The sequence below is a fragment of the Urocampus carinirostris genome, chromosome 17, assembly GCF_059441175.1.
Source record: "Urocampus carinirostris isolate Australia breed hairy pipefish chromosome 17, RoL_Ucar_1.0, whole genome shotgun sequence".
In the NCBI taxonomy this organism is placed as follows: Eukaryota; Metazoa; Chordata; class Actinopteri; order Syngnathiformes; family Syngnathidae; genus Urocampus; species Urocampus carinirostris.
In genome coordinates this window covers 28,974,363-28,998,850 of record NC_142365.1, presented here as the reverse complement: position 1 = coordinate 28,998,850, position 24,488 = coordinate 28,974,363, and the positions used below count along the sequence as shown (strand labels likewise).

General features: G+C 41.0%; 1 protein-coding gene across 1 annotated transcript in view; it reads left to right on the top strand.

Moving 5' to 3' along the window:
* The first annotated feature begins 367 nt into the window (after nt 1–367).
* sgcd (sarcoglycan, delta (dystrophin-associated glycoprotein)) overlaps nt 368–24,488 on the top strand; it is a 317,590-nt gene continuing 293,469 nt past the window's right edge. The window contains exon 1 of the mRNA XM_088321491.1: nt 368–737. The gene's annotated coding sequence lies outside the window, so the exon portion shown is untranslated. The remainder of the gene's footprint in view (nt 738–24,488) is intronic.

The window sequence follows — 24,488 nt, the reverse complement described above, 5'->3', positions numbered from 1 at the left end:
TTACGTACAGTTAGTCCGTAACCCACTGTTGTTGTAGGAGTAACTTTGAGATGAGAGCTGTTAATTGTCCCAGTCTTATGCAGTCTTGGCATTGTTTCATGAATGTATGCCGGAATAAGTGTGAGATTTCATCAGGTGTGGTCTTGAAAAGATCTTTAACAGATGTACATTTGAATGAAAACATCCTTTTGGAACCCTAATGATGATGTGAAGTGTACTCCTTTGTTTATGTAGTCACCACTGTCGTTTTCTCTCTCCCTCTCTCTGCCCTCCCTCTCTTGCTTTCTTCTCTCTTTCTCCAGCTCCCAAATAAATCCTCCTCTCGGCTCTCGCATCGCTGTCCATATCCACTCGGCGCTCGCCGCTTCCTGCTGAACACCACCTCTTTCTTCCTCTCTCTCTCACGTATGCAGACATGCATTCACTTCTCCTCCCTTTGCTCACTTGTCAAGGAGACTACGAGCCACACGAGGAACAGATATTTTGGTTCTTTTTTTAAGAAATAGAAAGAAAAAAAAACTCATGGGATGCCGGATTTGAGAAGCATATTTAGGGATCTCATCACTGGGGGTATGCTGTGGAATATTCACAATCTTCAGGTTGGACAGATTTGAGCAGGGAGGGGATCTCTGGGAAATAATTGCCTTCTTGGTGGACTTGTTAAACTGGACTGGTTGTCATCTCCGGGCAACGACGCAGCTTCACTGAGAAGCCAATATTTGGCATCAGGCTGAGAGGTAAGGGTTTCTGACTTACTCCAAAGTCCATTTGTCTCAACTCTTCAAAATGTCAAAAAAATGAAGTTGTGTAGACCTCAGGCTCTGAAAGATCAGCGAGTGCACCGTGTGATTGTTCATGACTGGTGCGGCTCTGTCCTGCTTGCTATGCATCATTCAGCGTTTATAGCAATGAGCATCACTGTGTCGTCCCTGCTCCGAAAGCAGAGAGAAAGGCAGAGAGGGAGAGAGAAAAAGGGGTGGCAGCTGATAGAGTCAGACTCATTTTTCTGTATCCAGCGGAAGAGGTTTTGCTGAGTCGTGTCAGCAGATAGTCAAATGATCAGTTTTCAGGTGTCAGTTTTCTTTTTGAACTTGGCATTCCAGAAAAGATGCCTAAATGGCAGTGGATTTCACTGCAGCCAGCATTCACCTTTTATTTCAATTAATAAATGTTTGGCATTTCATTGCAGTTTATTTGTAACCTTTTATTTTTTACTTCATTTTTTTTCTAACAAATTATCTGATACTTTATTTAGCACTGATCATTTTGTGTTTTTTTTTTTTGTCTTAAAAAAAGTTGTTTGGCCTCGTTATTTTGGCCCTTGATACATTTATAGTTTATTACAGTGTTTCTTTAACAGGTCTGATTGAGGACCCAACTTAAGAAGTGCAATTGACCCTGAGTTATTTTTATTTTCTTAGCATTTTACCAAAGCAAAGGCCCACGATCTACTGAAAACATGTCTGCGACCAACTCCTATACGCTCAAATTATTGAGAAAACACATCAATACAATTGAACTCGTGAGGACCGTACAGAAAAACCTCAGAATGCCACATTCCATATCCTTTCTCCCCTGAGTTCTTTCTTTTTATTAAATCTACTAGGTTACAAAAATCAAATCCACCATAAAGGGTGTGGGTCAGCGACATTTAATGCCAATAATGTGAAATGTACAATTGTGCTTAATAGTCAAAATAACAAACAAGAGTGAGGTATACTAGTCAAAATAAATTGGCATCTGATGCAATCTCCACAACTTATCAGCCCTGTAATTTTAAATTAAATAGTTTTTTCTCACACAGGACCTGAGGTTTTTGTGGTCTTTAGTATGTAAAGAGTAGTCAATTTCAATATAAAGTATTCAAAAAGATTGATTTTGATCTTGTCAGCAAAAAAGGAGTGGGCTGTCCAAAAAAAACCACAAAGCCTGCTCTCCCCTCATCCCTTTCTTTTTATTAAAGCCCCTAGGTTACAAAAATAAGATCCACAATTAAGGGTGTCGGTATCAAAGAACATTATTGGCAGTTAATGGCAATTATGTAAATTGTGCATATGTCAAAATAATGAAAACAGTGAAAGCAATCGTCAAGATCACAATCAACAGTGTGGTATAGTAGTCAAAATAACAACCTCGCATCCTTTTCAAACTCCTGTCCAATACAAAAAAACAGAAAGAGTACTCACTTTAGATATAATGTATTTATAAAAATGGATTATGCAGGCTTTTTTCATCCAGCAAATAGGACTTGTCTTGACGTATTATGACTGAAAGAGGCATCGGAACAGCGATTAATGGTAAAGTTTAATTTATTTTTTAAAGAAGACATAATTGGCTTGGTTATCTTATTGGTTGTTTTAAAATGCTAAATCCTCACAAATCACATGGTCAACATTGTTTTTTGTGAGAATTCCAGCATATTCTTGCACTGTCCTCCCCTTTAATAGTGAAAATGGCATGGTACCTACAAACGTAGAGACCTTGCCCTGTGAGTTAGTTTTTGCGTCATTCTCGTACATGATAGCAATACAATTAATGTTTATCAAGTGAAGCTCATTTAAGAATACATACCGTAAATTCCGGATTATAAGCCTCTACTTTTTTCCCAAATGTTCAGCCCTGCGGCTTATTCAGTGAAGCGGCCAATTTATGTAATTTTTCTAACGGCCACCAGCGGCACTCGAGTACAAAAGGTAAAATTTAGACCGGTGGAATTGTGCGCCGAGGTAGACTGCATCCTCTTAGTTTATGTTCGAATTGTCCGTATGACAGAGGACAGAGGTTCGTTCCGATTATGAGGAAGACGCCCTTGATGGCGATAGTTATGAGGAGAAAGACGAGGACAGTTTACCGTGAATTTTGCAATTGCGGTACAGCTTTTTTTAACAGCTACGCTTTTGAGCGTGTTAGGAGTAGCGTGGTGGTACCTTTTCACAGGCATGGTTATTATTATTAAAGCTTTGAAAACTCTCTCAGTGTACCGTCTTTCTTTGTAAATATGTGTAACCATGTATAATATGTATTTGCAACTGTATACATTTGTAACGTATTTATTTTAGAGACTTATTGTGATATGTTTTCTACAAGGGAATCAAAAAGAAGGGGCGGAGCAATCGCGGGCTGACGGGAAGTGGGGTAAAGCTGAGTTAAATCTCTTTGTTGTTGCAGCGGACAATAGTGGATATATATTTTTCCCACCCTTAACTTTCGAAATATAATGTTTTTTCGTTGGATTACTTTCAACGGGACCTGGACTTTAAAGGTTTGCAATAAATTATTACTACCGGTATCATTTTCCGCTCATGTTGCCGATTGTGGTGGACGGATTGTGTACTACATTTGCAGTTACAATCGCGGCATCTAAAGTCAGGTTTGGGATAAACTTGTGACTGTGTTACATGTTTAAATGTTGATGCATGCGGCTTATAAACAGATGCGGCTTGTGTAAGGACAAAACCAATAATGTCCGCAAAATGTGGTGCGTGTGACTTATAATCAGGTGCGCTCTATAGTCCGGATTTTACGGTATCTTAAAGGGACACTGTGCAATATTTGACCAATAGATGTTGCTGTATTATGTATTGCAACCAAAAACAAGTGTGACAAAGCACAAGGACGATTACAACATAGAGACATTCAAAGTAACAATACCATTTATCTTCTATTGAAAATTCCCACTTCAAATCTAGTTCTGTGCAGAAGATGACTGGTTGCTCTACCTAAAAGAGGCGTGGCTTTCATCAACATATTCGAGGGCTGGGGTCAGCAACCTGCGGCTCTAAAACCCCATGTCGCTCTTTTGTGCTGCCCTAGTGACTCCCAGGATTTTTTTTCAGATATGTTTGATAATGAAAAAAGGTCAGGGAGAGAAATACATGATGATTTTTGTGAGACAAAATTACAATTTTTTTTCAGCTAATTTTTTCAGTCACAATTTTGGTAAAAGGTCTGAAAGAAAAAAACAAAATGTTTTTTAAATACTTACTTATACAGTCTCTATTACCTTGGCATTACATCAATTATAATGGTTATGTATTTTGCATTTCTTGCACATTCCAGTGAGGCCAAAATTTAAAAAAAGGCCAAAAAGGGGAAAAAAATATTTTTTAGAATAGCAGCGACGGTATGCATTAATCAATAAACAAACTTACAGACATGTACAGTCATGTGTTTTATATATATATATATTTATATATATATATATAACTGCAGTGTACCCGTCCCACCAAAGATCCACATTCACGCTGGACTGGATGATGAGGCTTTCATTACAGTTGCTGCAATGAGGCACAAGATATCCACACATGTGTTAAGCACATCCGCTGGCTTTCAACATGTTAGCAGCGCACTGTAGTCCGCCAACAATATCCGCCTTCCGGTCACAAAATCAGAAGCCAAACCAAACCTTACCTCATACCAGCAGGTGGCACTGTTGGACTCGTCATTGCAGGATGCTCAAACGTAAACTATACAAACATATTTCAGCAGGAATTTCAATAAAACAAAAGTTATTATTACACCCGTTACATATATATATATATATATATATATATATATATATATATATATATATATATATATATATATATATATATATATATATATATAGTCTATAAATAAACCACTTCTTCAAATTGGTTTTAAAACCCTCAGTCACAGCAAGTAAAAAAATGTCACATTTAAAAGCACAACATTTAAACATATTCTATGAAAACGTTAATATGTAACACAGCAAATTAAAAAGATATTTTTTTTCATTATATTTGGTGGCTAGAGTCAAGAACCTACTTACATTCACTTCCCTTCACTTTTCCCAACCTGACACCGAACATTAAGCCCAAAGCACAACAAGGAGTACGTCTCTGTGCCATGCAACTCTTCATCAGTAGAGAGGCCAGACAGCATGCAATAAAAATAATACACAATTAAAAAAAAAATGTAAGGAAACATGTATCTAACTATTTGAATGTGGGGGTCCCTGGGGAAACAGTGGCATCAAAACAACACATTTTTATTAGTGGCACCTTTTTTAACATTTTATGAATATCATCATTATACCAATAACATTTTGATTTGGCGGGCTGGATAAAAGAGGCTGACGGCTGCATATGGCCCACATCCTGCAGTTTTCCCTGGGTGTGTTATAGGAATAACATGGGAAAAATATTCTTAACATTTTCCAACGCTTTGAAAATATTTAGAATGCATTTGAAGTAATAAATGACTACTTTCTTTTTCGAACGGAAAGAGGAAGGGAAGCGGCTTTTCGTCTTCATGCCGAAATTGGAGGAGTTGTTTACTGGTAAAAGTGATACAGAGGGTGATGATTTTGTCAGATTTTGTGATTTGGAGTGAAGCTGATTGTTTGGTAAGCATGTTCTTTATGCTAGAGTTATCTGAGTAACTCTTACTGTTAAGTCATTACTGACATAGTTGAGTGTGTCTAAGATATGTAAATATGTGTGACATTAGTATACTGTGCTCTCTATTTTATTTTTTTGTTTACATTACCTTCCAAGATGGCATCTATGTTTTTGCTATTCGATTTTATCAATAAAAATCCTTCAAATATTATACAATATTATACAAGTCCTTTTTAATTACGCATTTTTTCCGGCTGGAACTTTACTCCGGTATAAAGACCGTTGTTAGCATTCGATGCTGTCGATGCCATGTTGTGATTCAGTGTTTTGTGATTGTAGTAAGGACTATTTTTCTACCATTCAATCATTGCACAAATACGGTTAAAAACCACTGTAAAACCTCGTGAATAAACACACCCGGACTTTGAGTTACTTTTGAGGTAAAAAGAAATGTGTTTTCCACAAAAAGGTTTTTTGCACCAATCCTATTTATTCTAACTTAAAATGGGTTTATATAAGGCTTTTATTGTTTCAAGGCTCGGAGCACTTTTTTCTGTTTCTTCACAAAAAAACACTTTAGTTAAAAAAGTAATTACCATTGCATCAAAGGCAGGATACAATTGTAATGACACGCATACTTTTGTGTGAAGAGGCTTGAAATCGAAATACATTTGTATTTTAATGCTGTGCTTAGATGGTTTTTAAGATCTCATCCCTGAAAAAATGTTGTTTTGAAGCCAGAGGAGATTTGTCTTCATATGAGCTCGATCAGTGTTTTCATGTTGCTTCACACCCACAAACAGATCACAAACTCCTTTGACGGCAGTCTGCCATTGAAAAAAAAAAACTAAAATACAAAGAAGTCAAAAGCAAGCATTGAACACAAAATACATTACATTGGAAAGATGAAGGAGTAGGTGTCTAAGGAAAGATGTCCAAGCTCCCCAACCACAGATAAATAATCAAGGAAGCATGAATGTAGAAGATCTTCTTGTAGAATTGGTGCACATTTTAATTATACGCCTAATGACATTCCATTTCAAGGTAAATTTGTACAGGAACTAGGGAGGAAATTCCATTTCAGTGACTAATTTTACGTAGACTGTCACGGAATGGAGTGGAAGGGGTGACCGGACCAGAACGGAGGCAGGAGGCAGGAAGGGAGAACTCAATTGCGTGACGATCCAAAACTTTTATTTACCAAAATAAAAGTTGTCCATAACTCAGGGACAAGACAGAAAAAACAGGTTTTAACAAAAGGTGCAAACACAGGCTTCTTCCAACTCAACAAAACAGGACAAGGCATAACACAACGGACAATGTGTGTATAATGAGCCAGCACCCGCAAAGCCCACAATCCAGCCTTTAATAGCAGACACACGATTAGTTGAACTGCTTCAGCTGGTGCCCATGGGGCGGGGCAGACCGGTCGCCAAGGCGACCATGACAGAGCCCCCCCTTTAAGGGACAGCTCCCGAGGTCCCAAAAAGAAAAAATAACTACCTCGCGCCCCGGAATGGTTCGACGCTCACGATTGGGGCAACCCCGCTCCCTCCTCCGAACACGCAGGAACGGGGAGAGGCAGGCGCCATCTGCGTCGGGCGGATCGGAATCGGCGCTCGGCAGGGGGGGTCCGGCGGGCAAACTGGACTGGCGAAAACAGACAGGCAGAACCGGCGAGAACAGGACAAGTAAACAAGGGAGTCGGACAGGCAGAATCAGGGGAGTCGGACTCAGGACAGGCAGTTTCAGAAGAGTCGGACTCAGGACAGGCAGATTCAGAAGAGTCGGACTTAGGACAGGCAGATTCAGAAGAGTCGGACTCAGGACAGGCAGATTCAGAAGGGTCGGACTCAGGACAGGCAGATTCAGAAGGGTCGGACTCAGGACAGGCAGATTCAGTAGAGTCGGACTCAGGACAGGCAGATTCAGTAGAGTCGGACTCAGGACAGGCAGATTCAGAAGAGTCGGACTCAGGACAGGCAGATTCAGAAGAGTCGGACTCAGGACAGGCAGATTCAGAACAGGCGATTCAGACAGGACAGGCGGATTCAGAACAGGCGATTCAGACAGGACAGGCGGATTCAGAACAGGCGATTCAGACAGGACAGGCGGATTCAGAACAGGCGATTCAGACAGGACAGGCGGATTCAGAACAGGCGATTCAGACAGGACAGGCGGAATCAGAACAGGCAAGACAGGACAGGCGGAATCAGAACAGGCAAGACAGGACAGGCGGAATCAGAACAGGCAAGACAGGACAGGCGGAATCAGAACAGGCAAGACAGGACAGGCGGAATCAGAACAGGCAAGACAGGACAGGCGGAATCAGAACAGGCAAGACTGGACAAAATCGGTACAGGCAGACTGCAGGCAGGCCGGAGAGTCGAACAGGCAGGCAGGCCGGAGAGTCGAACAGGCAGGCAGGCCGGAGAGTCGAACAGGACAGGCAGGCCGGAGAGTCGAACAGGACAGGCAGGCCGGAGAGTCGAACAGGACAGGCGAAAACAGGACAGGCGGAGTTGGACTGCCAGGCAGCAGAGTCGGGGTCGGAGTGGCAGGCCGCGGAGTCGGAGTCAGAATGGCAGGCGGCGGAGTCGGAGTCGGACTGGCAGGCGGCGGAGTCGGACTGGCAGGCAGCAGAGTCGGAGTCGGACTGGCAGGCAGCAGAGTCGGAGTCGGACTGGCAGGCCGCGGAGTCGGAGTCGGACTGGCAGGCCGCGGAGTCTGGGTCGGAGTGGCAGGCCGCGGAGTCTGGGTCGGAGTGGCAGGCCGCGGAGTCTGGGTCGGAGTGGCAGGCCGCAGAGTCGGAGTCGGAGTGGCAGGCCGCGGAGTCGGAGTCGGAGTGGCAGGCCGCGGAGTCAGAGTGGCAGGCCGCGGAGTCGGAGTCAGACTGGCAGGCGGCAGAGTCGGAGTCGGACTGGCAGGCGGCGGAGTCGGAGTCGGACTGGCAGGCCGCGGCGTCGGACTGGCAGGCCGCGGAGTCGGGGTCGGAGTGGCAGGCCGCGGAGTGGCAGGCCGTGGAGTCGGAGTCAGACTGGCAGGCGGCAGAGTCGGAGTCGGACTGGCAGGACGGGGAGTCGGAGTCGCACTGGCAGGCGGCGGGGTCGGAGTCGGACTGGCAGGACGGGGAGTCGGATTGGCAGGACGGGGAGTCGGAATGGCAGGCGTCAAATCCTCCCGGGACCCCATTCAAGGGGCCGTGGTTCGAACGGGGAGGGAAAGATACCTCAATGAGTGCTTGCCAAACGGCGTCCTCCAGCTCTCCCCAAATCACGCAGGGATCGTTCGCTGAGTTCAAATGTTGGCTGGCTCATTCTGTCACGGAATGGAGTGGAAGGGGTGACCGGACCAGAACGGAGGCAGGAGGCAGGAAGGGAGAACTCAATTGCGTGACGATCCAAAACTTTTATTTACCAAAATAAAAGTTGTCCATAACTCAGGGACAAGACAGAACAAACAGGTTTTAACAAAACGTGCAAACACAGGCTTCTTCCAACTCAACAAAACAGGACAAGGCATAACAGAACGGACAATGTGTGTATAATGAGCCAGCACCCGCAAAGCCCACAATCCAGCCTTTAATAGCAGACACGCGATTAGTTGAACTGCTTCAGCTGGTGCCCAGGGGGCGGGGCAGACCGGTCGCCAAGGCGACCATGACAGTAGACAGTAAAAAAACTTCATTCACTTGACTTTGTATCATCAAAAGACAGTCAATTGATTTAGTGTCTTTTTTTAATTGAATTTATTTCCCTCATTATCTCCCTCCTAAAATTGCTTTTACAAAAAACAAATTTCTTGTTCTAAAAATTTATTCTCTGGCATAGGGCCGAATACGTGCCAACCTTTTGACTTTAAAAAGATGTACGTGCTATCACACACTATATTTTATGCGCAAAAAACACAGTTCGTCTCCAGATTATTAAAAAAACAGGTGCTTATTTAAAACTGGAAATGGCAAACATTCACCAAAAGCGAAATCTAATGTGATTGTTGGAGTGGTTTATTCACGCACAAAGACTTAGCTTCACTTTATTGGAAAATCAAAATATGTCACTGAATATTTAATCATAATTGCATGAGTTTCCCAGTTATATTAATGTTATTATTTAATCATTACATCATTACCTTGAAAATCATACTATTCATTTAGTTGTTATAAATGCACTCTCTTTTTCAACATATTTGAATGAAGTATTTACTTGCTGTATTCATTTGTTTCATTGTAACCTTCATTTTATTCCATGTTTGTCCAGCGGTGCTTCCGTGGGGTAGTCTTGTAAAGCTGGCCTTAAATCCGCTAATCTCATCATACAACCTTATAAACCCAGCTGGATCCATTCTTAACAAAAGGTCTTATATATTATTTTTAAAATGTCAAATCAAGTCAAGTAAAGTTATGTTAAGTACAGCCCTTGATCACAACAACTCTTAAAGGGCTCTACAGACTACGTTTCAGATTCCTACCTCACAGTGGATTTCTGACTGCGGCAACAAGTAATGGCGGAATTGTGATTGGTAAAGCGATGGAAGGAAGCTGAATATCATTTAATAAGTATTTACAGACAAATTATGATTAACATCAGATACATCTGATATTTTTCATGACAGCGGAAAAGGCCTCGCAGGTCCAGACGACCCACCACTACTACAATAATACTCTTGAGTCAAGCTTTTGATTTTATTGTGAATTTGAAAAAGCGGTACATTCAAAAAAAACATCTATAGGCATATTTAAGGGCAGTAAAGTGGTAGTGTTGGTCGGTATGGGGCCGTAAGTGCAAAAGCTCAATGATCTTTGTAGGATATCTCATTGAGGCTCCTTTGGACTCATTTCCCAGTTTGCAAGTCCGAGAATCATACCCAAAAGTGGCTCCCCCTAACTCAAGTTGCTTGCCTTATTGTTTAATTCCGAGCACCACCCAATGAGTATCTATGTTTAAAGTTTATGTGAAAGCCTTTTATTACTATATATGAAATCCACAGAACTCAACGATCATTTTATTGATTACACAATGCTTTTGAGTGATCTACTGGCCAAATAATTAGCATCAAAATAAAAGAGTGCCACTGATGCTTTTTAGGTAACTAGCATATGAATGGAAAGCCAAAGACGCAAACAATGAAAAATGGCCCTGCATGAATATTTAATGCATAGCAGGAGCAAGGCGAATCCAAACATTGGATATGCCGCCATGGCTTTTGGTTGCCTGTCAACAAATGGGTTTTCTCCTGGCTAAGTCTTCATTCTGCTAATGTGATCAGTTGCAACGAAGGAGGAAGCATTGAGTACGTATTTAAATTTACGGCGTGAGTGCAGCTCATTGATAATGATAACATTTGCATATGAAAAAAAAGGAAAACCTGAAACAGAATCTAAACAAGATGAATACGATCGTAAGATAACACGTGGATTTCCAGAGGTTTTATATCCTTTGAGATAAGTGTTGAGCATCCGTGTCATGAGACAATTGCAGATAAAAACCCAAAGGCGATAATTTCCGTCAGTTGCTTAACTTTTTGGCACCTTATCAGCCTTTTTGTAAACCCCAGATCCCAAGAATTTTGCCTTTTCAATTCCCAACTATGGCCAAAAGAGTACATCCTTGCATTACTTTTAAATAAGCCCTCTACTCAAAAAAGAGATATTATAATAGGGATGATTTAAATTCCAAACTAGAAGCAGCTGCATTTTGTTCCGAGCGCCTAAACAATTAACGTAACATAAAAACTTAAATTATGATGCTGTAAAGTTTTACATGGTACTATGTCCGCAAGTTGATTGCTTAAATTGCGCTATTTACAAGTCTTGGATATACATTTTGGGTATGTATTCTGTGGATTTGGTATTTGCTTTCACGTTTTGGACGAATGGATGCCCCAAACCATGTTTTGTGCTCTTTGACAATGACAATGAATATTCAGAATCGGAATTATAGACATAATCACAATTTCAGTGCTCATGGTTCAACCCTTGCTTGCATTAAAATGTGTGCTCAGATGTATACCTGATCAAGTTTTCTACAACAGCAGTTAAAATAAGTCAGTTCTTTAAAAAACAATTATTGTGATCAATAACCAATTCGAAGGTAATAAAAGCAATCACGATTTGCCATTTGGTAATTGCGCATCCCTACCCCAGTTGACCAGAGAAAGACTCATCATTTTTTTTATCGAAATTAGACAGGAAAAAGTAGACGGGAACAAAACTGGAAACCGATATTAAACAGGAAAAAATAAACGGGAACAATACCAGACAGGGAATACCAACAGGAAACAGGACCGAGTCAAAACCCACGTCTTGCGGGGCAGAGGTTTGCTGACGGACTGACAACAGGTGAGTGAGAGCACTGAGCTTTAATAGAAGGAAAGCCAATCTGTCAACGAGCCGCAGCTGGCGCCACACGGGTGGGGCCAATTGGGAGCCGTGGCAACCATGACATCACATGATTAATGAGAATTTTTTTTTTATTGTCAAGGGGAAGGGACCAAAATAAGCTTTGTGTCAAGAGCAGAACAGAAACAGGACCCAATTGCGTAGCGTTTACCTCAAGTTTTATTGAGGGAAAGAGGAAAGGCCTCGCCCAAGATCCAGTGTTCGCTGGACGCGGGAAGCAAGTCGCTCTCGTACTTGGATTGTGATCTGAACATGGAAGTGGAATTCCGTGGCGAGCGATGGCCATGTCAGGGACGGAAAAACTGGTCGGTAGCCAGAACGGGAGAGTAGACGTAGTCGGGAACAAAAAGGGGTCGTAAGCCGGGACAGGAGAGCTGACGTGGTCAGGATCAAAACAGGTCGTAGCCGGAGACAAACGGGAGCAAAAAACGGGACAGGCGGGAGTCAGGGTCGAGAAAGGCTTGCCTAGTATACACTGACAACAGGGAACTGACAGGACAGGGTTTAAGTGGGGACAGGGAACCAATCAGAACCCACGGTGGTTGACGCCAAATGAGCGTGCACAGGTGAATCACATCAGTTATCATGACACTTTGGATTTTTTCGCCGTTTTTGTCAGATTTGTATCAAAGCTGTTGATCTTAAATGCATTACAACCTTGTATATGGTGATCAGTGGAAAAAAGACGAAACTGTCAATCAATCAATCAATTTGATACTGTGGCATTGTTTTAAATCTACTTACACCCCAACGATTACGTTCTGTGGTCGAGGTGTTCGAAGCATGAGTCACTTTCATTTACTACCTCTCATCGGATATAGGCTGATGAGTCTAGTCGAAAGGGATTATTTTCTGATGAGCTATTGATTGCGGTAAATCAAGCCTGTGTTGCTTTAAGGATAACCCATTTCCCAGCTGAGTAATTCATGCAATGAATACTGAATTATTGGAATTCAGCGCTGAAAAATGACCACTTTGGTGAATAGCTGCCAGAAGTGATAGAAACTTTGCTCAAGAGGCCAAATGTTTCTCATCATGTTAGTCTTTCGTCGTGTGGATATTTTTAGACCGTCTAACCTCGATTGTGGCGACACGTTTAGGTTTCTAGGATTTGATGATGCCGTGAAATGAGTCAACCCTCATATTGAGCATTAATGCAGTTGCTAGAAAAGCACAATCTCAATTGATTTTAAGATTTTCTTTTTTGGGTTCAATGTCTGACCTTGCATCTTCGAGCAACAAAGGTCGGAAACCTATGGCTCCTAAGCCAGATATGGTTCTTTTCATAAGTACATAGGGCTCGGAGATAACATTTTGAGTGCATGCATAAACGTCTTAACATCAGTAACTTAACCGGTTCCGTCCACTATATAAAGGGCACAGTCTCATATAAAGATTATTGTCAAGGTGTCACACCAACAGACCCTGTTCTGCCTGTATGTCATTAAGGAATTGTATGGTAGCTCAAAAAACAGTTTTAGACCCTAAACAATCCAGTGACACTTTATGATGAAAACCCACAGAACAAATTCCAAACACCCAAAAACACCAGCCAAGCACACAGAGCAATTTGGCTGGGTGAGCAGTATGAGTTGGCAGAGCTATGCACACAGCGCACATACTCATTCCTCTCAGCCCAGCGCCGTCTGCACCGAAGGGAAATACATCGGTATACTCGTTCGCAGTATGTTGTAACATTTTTACAAAATAAGACTGAGTGCACTTTGTTTTGACACTTTTATTTATGGAAAAAATTGAAGGTTAAAAGGATCCTTAACAATCTTAAGTAACTGCAGGAAAGAACCCAAGTTTAAAATGGTATTTTTTTGTTATGGTACACAGCCTTTGGCATTATTCTTATTTCATAAATGTTATCAAATGATATAACATCAAAGAGTAAAATAAAATGTTCTGAAACTGCTTATCTGAAAAGTGAGTTTTGTGGTTTTGCTGAATTTGTTCTTTAAATATATGTTGTAGCTCTCTCAAAAAAGAAAAACACTCAAATTGTTGTGCTATAGAAACCTTTCTGACCCCTGAACTTGGGGCTGTGAATTGAAGGCCATAATCTTCTTTGTATGATACAATGCTGGTTTGGTCCTACAATGAGTAGAGGAGTACAGTGTCTTCTTTTTTTTCACTGCCGCAAACGAAAATTGTCCAAAAAAATAGAGAGGCAATAGCAGTGATGATTTAAATTTTAAACTAGAAGCAACAGAATTTTGTTCACAGGGCCTAAACAACTAATTGAATAATAACCATCACTTCTAAGTAAAAATAGCCTTTTTTTTACCAATTTCTGAACTGCAAACTAATAAAGTGCAAAATGAAATAATGTACAGTGAAAACAAACGGACTATTCCTGATGTATGACAATAATGGATCAAGATCAGCGCAGGGCCAAAGTAAAACAATTCTGGGGTTGGGTGTGGCCCGCACCCTTTAACATATGTGCACTAAAGCAGATGTCGGAAATCACCGGGATGCAGATGGGTACTGGGCCGTTGATTGTTTGGTACCGGGCCGCACAGAAAGAAAAAAAATGTTTCCTTCTATTTTACCTATAGCGTATTTATCATGCATGCACACATTTGTTTACCCCCAAAACTCAAATTTTGGGTGCTCGTTTAACAGAGTCTCATGATCTAATAATGATTGATCAGTAGTCAAATATCGCCGGCCTAATTTCAATGCAAGGGGAATCAAACACGGATCGCAGCGGTGAGAGCACCGAATCCTAACCACAATGTCACTAGGATCATAGATGTCAATGTAAAAGTCAAGTCAAGTCATGTTTATTTGTATACCCCATAATCACAAAGAGTCTCAAAGGGCTGCACAGATCAAAGACTATTGCAAACTACAGACTATTATGACACCATCCCATCTAAAACCTACATGAGGGCAAATAATACACATATTATCAACATAATATATAGGTTATTCATATGCCTATAGAATTGAAGTGTGTTTTAAGCTAAAGGCATTGACCATTTTATTTAATTATCACATTTTACTCACAGTGCTATGTTGTACAACATTGTATTGGGGCATCATGGTAAAGAACTCAACCAGTGTAGAATGAGGTATATTATCTTATATAAAGATAATGAGAGATCAAAATGAAAAAAAAAAAATAAAGGCTATTATTTTAAATAGTCCTGGAAAAATGGATCATGTATTTAACGTATTGTCTTGTGACTGTGTGGTGGACCCAAACACTGGAATCAGCAAAAGACAATATGCTCAAAAACAGATTCCATTTAAATGCAAAATCATCAACAAAGTAAAAAACAAACGGTCAAAAACAATACTACAAAAAAGCAGGGTGAACTGGTAAAGATCTTGAAAATCACACAACACTGGGTGCAGTCCAAAATGTAGGCGAGAGATCAAGTGTTCCAATTGGTCCAACAGCAAGGCGACAGTCCAAATGTCCGCAGGCCGTACTTTTGATCCAGAAGGGCGGGCAAGGGTTTGGTAGATTGGAATAACAAGACACTGAGACAATACTGCTTGGGACGTGACATGCAGTTGCAGAAATGTAATTAGCACAGAACAAATGAGACAGATTGTTTAAACCTGGGAAGGTCACTATTTAAGCTATAGGAGGGATATCAAGATGAGTGACCCTAATTGTGAGGAGGAAAATGGAACCCTGAAGTGAGTAAACAAATAAGATCATGTCGAGAGAGATGGAAGAGAGAAGAGAGAGAGAGTAATAGATAAGGAACCTCAGTGCAGGATTGTGACATTGGTTTGAATAATATATTCAAATCCACAAGACACAGGACATGGAAAGGTGGTACTTGCATAATAAAACCTGATTCTTGGTCTGCAATGTTGATGGAAAAGGGGCTATGTTTTTTTTATGGTAAGCCGTCAATGGCTCTGAATATGTCAAACTTAATTTCCCCGATATATTTTGTCAGTCCTGTCTAACTTAAAGCTTGAATCTTACAAACCTTCAAGAATTAGATCCCTGGTAGGGGTAGGTTGCAGCTCATTGCGCTCCTTAGCCCAAGTTTTTTTATGATTTTATTTGTGGTGTTGCCGCGGTAGCAGACAACTTTACCACACAAATTACAACTGGCTTTGTTCTTTTCTGTAGTTTAAAAGGTCAACATCGTATTGCGCTTTTTGTTTGCCTCTCTCATTTCTAGTTTCTGGTAGGTGTGGGCATGTAGAGTTTGCTCACTCTTCTGCCTAGCAGGCAGAATGCAGCACAGGCCAGGTAGGGAAAGATGTTAAAAATGCCTGTCAGTCATAACTCAGGCATAAACATTAAGATTGGCTGAGGGTGCTGTGTGAGGGAGAGAAGGGCCACACTATATACACAGACAGGTGTAGCTTTGAGGAAAAAAGTACCGATCCCAGGGCAATAATATCATCCTGATTTAAGTACTTGCTTAGTGCTGTATTTTCACAACCATAGGGCAAAACGTGTAAAAAGTTGCAATATCTGTAGCTGGTTTTATTTCTGTATTTAACACATTTACAGGGGACACCGCTGCTGTGGCATCTTTACAAAAACCACGGACAAGCATACAGGCATGCATATTTGAAAATACCATACAGCAGGAGTAAAACTGAGTTTGGTTGTGGTGCATTTAAGTATTGATTACAAAGTAAACCACGGAAATAAAAACTTGTCGGAGTTCGTTTTTCAGCCTTCTCCGCTTGGGAAGCGTAGATTCATTAATCTTTAATTCTCTCACGGATGCTTGGGTTCCATGTTCTTCCATGCAGCGTAGGATTCAACACACCATGTTGGACGAAAACATGAAAACCATCAAATGAAGGGAAAGTGGGTTTCGATTTGATTAATAATATCAACTCTTTCCAGGCTCTGATTTCACTATAACTCAAATTGCTAGATACACTACGGCATTAGCATCCAAGAGTACCTGCGCTAAGAAATGGATGTATTTTGTATTCCCTCTTCTGCACAAGCGAGGCATGTTGGAATTTACACGCAAGACGCATGCATGAGTACCTCTTCAAATAAATGGATGCATGGTTGAATTCACTAACAAGAAGCATTTGAGTCTTCATTTAGTTGGAAATGTGAACAATCTCGCAAAAACTTGGGAATTCATTCAAAAATGTTGTAAGTCGGAAGTATGACTCGGCCAATGCTCGAACTTATGACCTACCAGTCGCGAGCTGGCCTATGTCTGCTGCTTTACATCACACACAGCAGCGCGCCGCATATTTTGAAGAAAATCTGAGCCTTTTATGTGCGCCTTATGGTCATGAAAATAGTTGTTTATAAATGACCTGCCTATGCTGCAAAGACCTCTTACGTCATCCCCTAAAAAAATTCCTGGCACTCCACCTGAACCCTAACCTTGACCTCCAAAGCCAAAAATGATTCTCACCAATCACACTGTGTAAAGCTGCAGTCCAGCAAAACCAATTTTGTGTCTACCGTGAGATTGCCACACTGCATCTGGAAACACACATATCCACTCACTCTCCTGTAGTTGTTGTGCTTGTGTGCACATAAATCCTTGTAATAACGCCGTATTGTGTAGAGCACTTCCACTTCAGATGCGGGAGACACCCGGCGCTACTACATTACCGACTGTTATTGTGCCGTGTGTGTGTTTGTCTGCCGCCGGTGGGTAGATCATCGTGGTCCCGTAGATTTGGAGTACCCCCTGAGCTGTGTACAAAATGAAGTGAGCCGAGATGTAAAATTCATTCATTATTTGATTTTCATCTATGTGTGCGCAATATCGCCGGCGTATCATTGTCATGCAGATATGCGAGTCAAATGTAATTCGAGGAACTTGTCTAAGATTACGTGTTTTCTTCCCAAGAGCTGCAATTTAATGTGTTTACAGAACGGGACAGTAGCCATTATTCTATCGTCCGGCTTCACAAAAAGTCGCAAGCATCCTCGGATCGAGTGAGTCCGGATTGAATAGGCCGGAAGCAAGGAGTCATATTGACTGTATGACAAATGGTCATATTTTTACCTGCCGGACGGATGGCTGACTTGAATAACGACCGCAGAGTTTTTCATTTGCTTGAGTCCGGCGTAAATTAAAAGATGACAATGCGGTCAGAGATGTTGGATAATGTACTTTTCTTCTCTTGAGTGGGAAAAGAAGTAGGTCTTCCTATCATCAAATCTAAATGTAACAGTGACATGCAGTCAGGGAGGCAGGTGAGTTTGTGCCTCACCCTTCAAAGAAAATATAAAATATCTTAGATAGTTTTATTCATTCAGTGATAATGTTCTTTCTAATTTTACTTTACAATTTTTTTTTTCAAAATTGCAGGATTTTCACATTATGGATACTTGTATTGCTAGCAGTAGGTAATGAATTAATGTGAGTGTCTGCTGATGCAGAGTGAGGCACATCAGTTTCTGTTCTCCTTGCAGAGGGCCATAGAGTGACCAAATACTTATTCACACTTCAGGTCCACAAGCCCCTGCATATTCCGACTATTCATTCATCCCAATAAATGTATTCTAAGAAGATTTTTCAAAGCTTCACATATATAAAAGACAGTGATATGCAGTCAGGGGAGGCAGGTGAGGCTATGCCTCACTAGCCATTATAGATATAAAATAAACACATTGAAAGATTATATGTATCCAGTGTTTAAGTTTGTCTTAAATTAACTTCACAATGTTGAGATGTATTTTTAAAATTGCTGAATCACCACATTATATAATAAATATAATATTTATTTTGTGTGTCTTTTTTGCTACTTTTTCCCTTTTTTTATTTTCTTTTTTTTGTATGTGTTTGTCTTGGTGTCGGTCACCCTTCTCGAAGGACATGACCAGGGTGGATAGATTTTGTAAATATTATTATTGAAATTATGAGGTCGTGCATTTGCATATATTTTTCCAAAGTAGACACGCAGAGAACACAATAAAAATAAATAAGTGTTTAGGAATCAAGCCAAAACCTCAGCCCCAGAAGAAATATTCAAAAGAAGCTAACACAATGTATGACGGTACAAAACGTAAACCTACATTAAAAGCATCGTGGAAAGAGGAATTCATGTGGCTTTTAGCAGGAGATGCAATGCAAACATTGCATGAATGAAGATGAGTAAATACAAGTACATACTGATGGCAGATGGAAAAAAGCGATATCATATACATGCAATGAATGTTATAAGTACATTTATAACAAACTTAATTTTAGAGTGTTGTTCTGTTATATATTCTGATTATCAATCCTTAATACTTTGCAACATTTTTTGGGGGGGGCGATTAGTCGTCTTTTTGTGTTTCAAGTTGTGAAAAATGGGGCAGGCAACTTCATGGCTGGGTAGGCAACTACAGAGTTGCTGGTGTTTTTGTCATGAGTTTCAGACACTGGTATTAGGGAGGTAACAGCAAGTCAAACCTGCATGGACTTTTTTCATAATGGGGAATTACTTATCTGTTAATGACTTTTTTTAGAGGTTAAATGATTGGCATTGGCATGCCATGTATATTAGAACTACACCTTTAGCTCCGTACAGAATTAGTAATATGTTCGTGAACAAAACGGCTCTTATAAGCTGGTTATGGGAATTGAAATTTTTTTGTGAGTGGGGAAAACGTGTTTTTGCCGTCTGGCCCCTGCCGCGCGCCCAGTTATCAGGTACGAGGGCAGTGCCGCGTCCTGATCACGGTCCTTCAGGGAGCTCGGACTGAGCGGGAGAGCGTAATCTTTTGTAACGAAATCTGAGGTAAAGTCTGTATAAATACAGGAACCATAATGGATGCATACTTTAAAAAAAAGGCATCAAGCAAGAAGCTTGGCCAGACTCGATCACGAATGACATTTTAGCCCTGACTGCCCAAAATTCGGATCAAGTCGGATTTGGGTCCGGGCATAAGATCTCACCTCTACGCTGAATGAGGCAGGCAAAAACCTTTTCCCGCGTACTCACTACGGAGTTGTTCAGCATTTCACTATTAAATCAACACAATCATATTAATTCCTTTTTTACGGGTGTTGGCGCTAATAGTCTGGTAGATTACCGCCCCATAGCCACCAAGCTACACTTTGTGAAACTGGTGACGTTGCTCAGCGCTTGCTAGCTTCTGTTCAGACGCCAACTCAAAATCTGATGACTAAACCGACTCCTCTCTCTAAGACTGATTGTATAGGCCTGCAAATATCCTCAAGCCGTCCTGGTAGATTTCTCAGTGTAGCAACAATCAATTGTGGAAATGTGTTTAGTTAAATTTATAAAGGCACCAATCTGGAAGCAGAGAAACCAAAGAGAAGCAATGAAAGGCACAAGACAATTTAGAATAGTTTAGTATTGATTGACAATATATGATTAGACTCACACGATTCAGATATTTTTGGGGGGCCAGTACAAAAGACCTTAAAGGCCCTACGGCCCACCACTACAGGTAAAACGATAAAGCATGTTTTCTGTGCTACGGTTCATATGTTGCATTCTTGCTTGCCAATCAAATGATGAATGCTATCTAGATTCATTTGTAAATCTCAATTTACCTCGCCCGACACAAACCTTACTGCACCTAGAGTGTGAACTTTCTTCCCACAAAAAGTCTATCTTGTTCTTTGAGCCCAACAATGTCTGAAAACCAAGCCCGATTCTCAACCTCTTATCTCGACAGCTCTTTGAACAGGTAATCCATTCCTTCATTACATCTCTGCTGGATTACTGAAATGAATTTTTTCACCTTTAGTGATCCTGAAACTGTCTCACTCGTACTCGACGAAATGACCCCAATTCAGGACTATCTGCACTGGCTACCCTTTGTTCATTTCAAGATTGTTCTTTTTGTCTTCAAATCTCTTAATGGTCTAGGCCCATCTCTCCTTCAATCCTCTCTACTGGGACCCTCTTCCACAAGATAGGGAGTGAGACTTTGTTAGGGTTGTCTAGGGCAAAAGAGTAGGCTCACGCCAGACAGAGCCATTTAAGTCCCTGGCCTTTCCCTTCAGAACATTTTTTTGCTAAATATTTGGCAGACTTCTCAATCTATTTTCAACACCTTTCTTCAAAGTTATCTTTGTTTTTTGACTGAGCGTTGGACTCTGTAAGTGGTTTTTCTTTTTGCCTGACAAGAACAAATTTAAATAAACTTTTTTCTTTAAAACATATACAGGACTGTCTCAGAAAATTAGAATATTGTGATAAAGTTCTTTATTTTCTGTAATGCAATTAAAAAAACAAAAATGTCATACATTCTGGATTCATTACACATCAACTGAACTATTTCAAGCCTTTTTGTCATGATTACCCAAGTGGAGTCACCTGGGGTAATCATGTGGCGCGCTGGAATGTGCTTCCTGATTGGTCAATGCTCCCCTTTTAAACGCGTTACGCGGAGAACTCCTGGTCGGAGGATTAATCCTGTAATTCTTCACATCTGTACCCCGTATGACGCTCCCGATTACCTGTGCCTTGTTTACCTGATTCTGCCTGCCTGCCTCCGATCCGACCTTCTTCCGTCCCAAGCTACGATCTTCTCTTCAGTCCCGGTAAACTCAACCTGCTTCCGTCCACGCTACGATTGGCTACGTCGTCCGAAGTTGTCTTCACGACGTTGCTGCTGAGTTCGACGGTCATCGTGTTTCCCGCTAACCCTTACTCTTTCCCCAAATAAAAGACTTGTAACGAACGCTCTGGGGTCCCCTGCTCTGTTCTGGTAATCCTCGTGACACTTTTATTATTTGAATATTGCTGATTTTGGCTTACAGCTGAAAAAAACTCAAAAATCCTATCTCAAAATATTAGAATACTTCCTCAGACCAAGTAAAAAAATAATTTTATAACAGCAAAACTAAATCAAACATTTGAAAATGTCCATTGATGCACTCAGTACTTGGTTGGGAATCCTTTTGCACGGATTACTGCATCAATCCGGCGTGGCATGGAGGCAATCAGCCTGTGGCATTGCTGAGGTGTTATTGATGCCCAGGATGCTTCGATAGCGGCCTTCAGCTCATTTGCATTTGTAGGTCTGGTGTCTTTCATCTTCTTCTTAACTATACCCCACAAATTCTCGATTAGCAGGCCAATCAAGGACAGTGATGCCATGGTCAGTGCACCAGTTACTGGTGGTTTTGGCACTATGGGCAGGTGCCAGATCATGCTGGAAAATGAAATCCTCATCTCCATAGAGCTTTTCAGCAGATGGAAGCATGTAGTGCTCTAAAATCTCTTGGTACACAGTTGCATTTGCTCTGGACTTGATGAAACACAGTGGACCAACACCAGCAGCTGACATGGCTCCCCAAACCATTGCTGACTGTGGGAACTTCACACTGGATTTCAAGCAACTTGGATTTTGCTCTTCTCCAGCCTTTCTCCAGACTCTGGCGCCTTGACTTCCAAATGAAATGCAAAACTTGCTTTCGTCTGAAAAGAGGACTTTGGACCACTCTGCAACTGTCCAGTGCTTCTTCTCCATAGCCCAAGTCAGACGCTTCTTCCGTTGTCTTGAGTTCAGAAGTGGCTTGACCATGGGAATACGGCTATTGTAGCCCATTTCCCGGACACGTCTGTGAACTGTGGCTTTTGATACCTGGACTCCAGCTTCAGCCCACTGTCTTTGAAGCTCCCCCAAATTCTGGAAGCGGCGCTTCTTCACAATTTTGTTAAGGCTGCGGTCATCTCTCTTGGTTGTGCTGCGTTTCCGGCCACATTTTTCCCTTCCAACAGACTTTTTGTGGATATGCTTTAACTGCACTCTGTGAACAGCCTGCTCTTTGAGAAATTTCTTTTTGTGTCTTACCCTCCTGATGGAGGGTATCAATGATGGTCCTCTGGACAGCAGTCAGATCAGCAGTCTTCCCCATACTTGTGATTTAGTTTACTGAACAAAGCTGAGTGTTTTTAAGGCTCAGGAAACCCTCGCAAGGTGTTTCGAGTTAATTAGATAATTTAGGTGATTAGTTGAATAGCCTACTTGTATACTTTTTCATGATATTCTAATATTTTGAGATAGGATTTTTGAGTTTTCTTAAGCTGTAAGCCAAATTCAGCAATATTAAAATAATAAAAGGCTTGAAATAGTTCAGTTGATGTGTAATGAATCCAGAATGTATGACATTTTTGTTTTTTTAATTGCATTACAGAAAATAAAGAACTTTATCACAATATTCTAATTTTCTGAGACAGTCCTGTAAACGCGTATGAAATTATGTTTAAAAGGTGTTTGTTGGAATGCAACAGCTAAATTCCATTAATAGAAAATGCATTAAAATATATGTCAATGTCTGAGAAAAAAGTAACTTTGATGGCCTTGTAATTGGAAGTGTGAAACATTGAGTCCAATCAAATTTCTAATGGGTTGTACCCAATCAAACCTTCCGCCTTCCTATTGAACAGTCAACAACAAATCCCCATTGTGTAGAGATTTATATCTGTATTCATTATTTTGAATCCAGTGTGTATTATTCAGCGGAAAAAAATCGAACGAAACAAAGCGAAATTACATGAACTTATATATTAACATGCATTTTTTTTACAGTACTCATGAGTCAAAATATTTGCATTTATTTTACATAAAATGAGCCTCATCTAGAGGGAACTGACATAAATGTCCTCTATTTTACTGCTATTCTTACTGCTAAACCCCAAACTTTGGTCACTTTGAATCTCCATAGTTTGTGTTCTCTTTGGTACATTTTAGGATTCAATTTTGTTTGCATGACACAATATAGCGACATATAGCAGGCAAATAATTCACACTGTTGCTTAAAGTTACTGATACATTTATATATTTAAACACCCACGTTTTTTTCTAGTCCACTTATATTAACTCATAACAGTTGTTTCATTTTTTTTTTTTATTTATTTTTTTTTTTTTGTACTCCCCTCAATTGCACATCTAACTTAAAACCTAGAGCTTGTGAAGCATTTTTCCCCAGTGGGTGACTTTGCAATGACTCATCCTTACACAGACATTGAAATTAGATGATGTAAGAAAGAGAAAACTTTCACAATAGCAGTAGCAGTCTTATTATGTTAAGAAAAAGAAGGTATGCATGATTATGTTATCATCATCATCATCATTAGCTGCACCGCTTATCCTCAGTAGGGTCGCGGGGGTGCTGGAGCCCATCCCATAAATCATCGGGCAGTGGGCAGGGGACACCCTGAACTGGTTGCCAGCCAATCGCAGGGCAAACGTGGACAGACAACTCGCTCGCTCATTCACACCTAGGGACAATTTGGACCGGCCAATCCACCTGAAATGCATGTCTTTGGAATGTGGGAGGAAACCGGAGTGCCCGGAGGAAACCCACGCAAGCATGGGGAGAACATACAAACTCCGCACAGGAAGTCAGGTAACAAGAGAAAATCACGTGCTTCTATTAAAAAAAAAAAGAACCATATGGGGAAAGGGGAGAGGGTTGAGAAATTATTGAGAGTACTCATCAATATTAAGATAATCAACTTATTTGAAGGATCGGGAGTTACTTTATAGCGTGTCAGAAAGAAATATTTGCCCCAAAACACCAAAAATGGTTTGTTGAGGAATATTTTCTTGGGTTACCTTTGAAACAAAAGTTTTTCACACTGGCGGGAAGGCCAAATGGTCCATTAGGAAAACCGGATCTTCCTAACTTTTTGGAGACTGATCTGGCGGACTTCTCAGCCGATCGACCAGGCGAAAACAATCAAAGCACCATCCAGGCCTCGTGGTTGGAGTTTGCCAGGCTTCCTTGCCGGGGGGCCAAGGCCCTAAGCTTCGACCCTATTCGTCCCCATTGTCC